This window comes from Pseudonaja textilis, chromosome Z (assembly GCF_049901715.1).
Source record: "Pseudonaja textilis isolate UNSWEBS1 chromosome Z, rPseTex1.2, whole genome shotgun sequence".
Classification (NCBI taxonomy): Eukaryota; Metazoa; Chordata; class Lepidosauria; order Squamata; family Elapidae; genus Pseudonaja; species Pseudonaja textilis.
The window spans coordinates 104,645,836-104,650,617 of NC_142008.1; the positions used below are offsets into that span (position 1 = coordinate 104,645,836).

Here is a 4,782-nt window from a genome sequence, read left to right on the forward strand (position 1 = left end):
TATCACTCAAGAATGTCATCCAAAGATGATTCATTGTTTGTTGCTTTTTTAACATTATATACCAATCTGACTTCCTTTCAACAATATTGAGCAGAATTGTTTGCATTGAATTGAGTATAATTGTTTGAAGCAGAGGAAATCTTGAATCTCTGAAATATTGCATGTTGTCTTTTCTTGTTTTTGGTTCATCTATGTAAAGTATTTTGGGGAGGAAATTTAACATTCCTCATTATAAACCTGGTCATCAGAGCCTCAATAATGTGATTCAGAAGGCTCTTATGATTTGGATTATTGTGATTTAGGACCAGGGTTAGTGTATATATCTACCCCATATCATATTTTTTATTGTTCTTCTCTTTTTGGGTCTGTAACATTTGTTGTTATGCTAAAACTATTTTAACTGAATATCGGATATGTTGTAAGGCACCCACAGTCTTTTGGAGAGAGCAGTTAGAGCAAATCTAATAAATAATGGTCATACATAAAATCATTAAAAACATGTTAATAATAATTGTACTGTTATTATATACAAACTTTCTGAAACTAATTTTATTTTGTGATCTAGATATTCCATTTTATGAGATCTGTATCATTTAACAACAGTGCTGGTGAAAAGATTTTCTTTCTCGAATAGGGAAGTTGTTCAAGAACTGGATATCATTAACTGGATTATATTTCCGAACCAATCATTTACTGGAGTGAAAGTTGGAAAAATGGATCCTCAATCTTCCAGAGGAAGCATTCACCATTAACAGAGATGCAATGATATGGCACAGTTGGTTTAACCAGGTAGGAATTATCTGAAAATATTTTTGTGTATTTTCCACATTCATATTTCAGCAAACTGAATGACAAGGTTTTTTCTTTCTTGTTATCTCTCTGTTCAAGGGTTCCATTAACACAGAGATAAAATTTTATGAATCTTGAAAAATTATTAATTTATTAATTTAACAAATTTGTAGAGCAACACATTTTATATAATATAATATTTGGTTACCCCATAACCAAATAATAAAAGTTAAATAAAAAGAATAGGGAAAAAATACCAGAAATAACCAGTTCCCCAACAAAATACAGAAGCATATATGTATCAAAACCATAAAGATTCCCTACGGTTCATTTCATGCTATTCCAAAGCTTGTAGAAAAAGCCAGATTTTTTGGAAAGCCTCACAGACCCCAGGGTGAAGGATCTGTATTGCAGAAATCTCACTAGGTAGCATCATTTGAGGTAAAGGACAGGACGTAACTGATTTAGTTAACGCATTTCTGATTTTTTTCTCCCAAACTATTTAGCATTATACTTTCTGGGAAATATGACATTAGGAAATATGAGGTAAATGGCTCTGGCTTGTTTCATTGGACAATGGAACCAAAATTCTCTCCTGTGGGCTTCAGATTCCTTTTAATGACATCATATCATTAAGGAACATCCTTTTTCAACTGGGGAAAAACAGTGAAGAACAAAGTATTATTGGATACCTATTTTCTATGTAAATAAAATAATAGAATAAAATGGAATAATTAGAATAATAGAATAAAACAGAATAATTTCTTTACTCTAGGATACCAAACCTGAAAATGAAGGATTTTACCTACAATAAGTATTGTATAAAGTATATTTCTCCAATTCATTTTTCAAACCACTCTTCAATCCTTCAAGTTGGTTAGAAAAATATTCTGTGAATACTATGAATCTTAAAAGTAGAGCTCAGCAGGAAGTCTTAATTCCAGAGATGTTTAATTCCTTTTGACAGACTTTGGCTTAATTTGACACAAGATTTTCACATCAAACTTGGGTAGATTAGAATTTCTGGTGCAAACTAGAATCAATCATAGAACAATTCATCATCTCACTGGACAGACAGTTGGGTGGCAACACATTTAATAATATTTTTTTTAAAGATATATTCACCATATATCTGTACATCTCAACAAGTGACTCAAGGCAGAGCATATGTATAATAATAATTAAAAACAATTAAGATGGTACAAAATAAATACATATGGCACCAAATAAAATTATTACTATGTGGGTTAATACATCCAGGAAACAGAACCCCAGACCTGGGCACACAATCATGTGTTTATCACATTTCAAAATGTTCTGATAATTTGAAGGGAAAATATTCCCAAGTGTAGGGACTACAGCAGAGTAGCCACATCTCTTGTTTCTTGCATGATTTAGTCAACTTGACCACTTGACAATGATGAATATTGTACCACATATTTTTATTAATTAATTTGAAATTACATCCCGCAATTAACATTGTTTATTAATTGATGGACAGACATTGCCTGTTTCTCTCTGTAATGCGCATTGCCAACCTGGATCTATAAAAAAAAGGAAAGAGGGGAAACCTTTCTGTTGCTATGATTGCATTACGTGCCCCAAAGGATCGATATCTCACCACAAAGGTGAGCATTAGCATGTGCAACTATAACATAGAGTTTTATTTTCAAAAGAAACATTCATGGAATATACAGCTAGGTCAATCAACCCCTGTCATGTTCATGTATCTAATCATGCTCTTCACTGCTTACCACTTCTGTATCAGATTTGTGCTTTATGATATATTTGTATTGTGTCAAGAAAATAAAAATAAAAATGAGGGCAGGAAGGGCATCTATCTTGCTGTTCTGTTCTAATGTCACTTAATATTTAGTTGTCTTCTTCCATGACCATTTACTGTAATATTTTTAATTTATTGCACTCCTTAAAAATGAATTCTATAAAAAATGCTAGTGTGCCAATTTACTCCAACCATCTTTGAGATTTCAAATATCAAAGCAAACTTTGTATCAATGCCTCCTTCAACTTTCTGCAGTGAATGTAATAAAAATTGATTTAAAAATCTTTCTTTTATAGACATGGCTAACTGCGTTAAATGCGCTGATGATTATTATGCTAATAAGCATCGGAATACCTGTATTCCCAAAATTATAAGCTTCTTGTCTTATGAAGAACCTTTGGGTATCAGTTTAGGCACCAGTGCTCTTTCATTTTCATTGGCAACAGTTATGATACTAGGAATATTTCTGAAGTACCACAATACTCCCATAGTGAAAGCCAACAACCGTGGCCTTACCTACATACTACTTATTTCACTTGTGCTGTGCTTCCTTTGTGCATTTCTCTTCATTGGCCAACCGAAGAAGGCAACATGCATTTTCCAGCAAATAGCTTTTGGCATCATCTTCACATTCGCTGTTTCTTGTGTGCTAGCAAAAACTATTACTGTGGTTCTCATTTTCATGGCAACCCAACCAGGATCCAGGCTCAAAAAATATGTAGGGAACAGCCTGGCTTGCTCTATTGTTCTTTCTTGCTCTTTTCTTCAAGTAAGCATCTCTCTGGTATGGATGGCAACTTCTCCTCCTTTTCCAGATATGGACATGAATTCAGTACCTGAAGTAATTGTTTGGAAGTGTAATGAATCTTCACCAGTCATGTTTTATTGTATCTTGAGTTACATGGGTTTCCTGGCAATAGTCAGCTTCACCGTGGCTTTTTTGCCCGCAAGTTGCCAAATAGTTTTAATGAAACCAAACTTATAACATTCAGCATGCTGGTATTTTGTAGTGTTTGGTTCACCTTTGTCCCCACTTACTTGAGTGCCCAAGGAAAATATATAGTAGCTGTGGAAATCTTCTGCATCTTATCTTCCAGTGCTGGACTGCTGGGTTGTCTCTTTTTCCCCAAATGCTACATTATTTTGTTGCGACCTGACCTAAACAGGAAACAGATCTTAAGAAGAAAGCAATAGATTTTTTTTTAAAGCATATAGTGTAGTAAATGAGTTCAAAATAAGTAATACTTTTAAAGTGGATTGCTATGATATGAAAAAATAATAAATAAATGCAGATTTATAGAATGGCCTAACAAAATGAACAAATTTAAAAAAATTAAACATGCCTCTTTAGCTGCCCAATATTTTGGTATTAATTGATTCCTTATTTATTTATTTTTATTTGTTTGCGATAACCCTAACCTGCATTTATTATGTTTAACAAATAACTCAAGGTGGTAGAACAAACCCAACAAACCCTCTTCCTCCTATTTTCCTCATAATAACAACCCTATGAGGTGAGATGGGTTGAATGAGAATGAACTAGGTTTCATGGCTAAGGCAGATCTTGAACTTAGTCTTTTACTTCCTATCCTGGTGCCTTAACCACTAGACCAAACTGACTTTTATAGTTATAGTAAAAATGTTTTGGTTAGGAATTAATTAGGATACTTTTTCTTCAAAGCAAATTGATATTACAATGGTCTGTAGTGCTGGAATCTTTTCCTCCCAGATAGCAGCACTTTATTCATTTTATTTATTTATTTTATTTATCAATCACTTTCAAGATAATAGGTATAAGTATAAACATGAGTAAGAATACAGGAAATAGGTATGAATAAATGGGGACAATAGGACTGGGGCAGTAGGCAAGATGGTGTACTTATGCACTCCCCTTACAGATCTCTAAGGAACAAGATGAGGTCAATAGTGTATAGTTTGAGGTTAAAGGAGTGTGGGTTAGATGATGTAATAACAGAGTCAGCAACAGACCACTCTGTTGCTGAAGTCGTACTTTCTGCAGTTGAGTTTGAAGCAATTTACACTGACTTTGTATCTGTTTTGTGCTCTTGTATTGTTGAACATAAGCAGGAAAATGTTCAAGGTCACTTGAACATAAGCAGGAAAATAGGAGATGAAGGATGAATTAGCTGCCTGTTTCCATGTGCTCGGAAGAAAAGAATACACTTATAAGTAATGGGGAAGACTTACAA

General features: G+C 33.5%; 1 pseudogene; it reads left to right on the forward strand.

Moving 5' to 3' along the window:
- Nucleotides 1–2,864: 2,864 nt before the first annotated feature.
- Nucleotides 2,865–3,766, forward strand: LOC148124199 (vomeronasal type-2 receptor 26-like; annotated as a pseudogene).
- The last annotated feature ends 1,016 nt before the right edge of the window (nucleotides 3,767–4,782 follow it).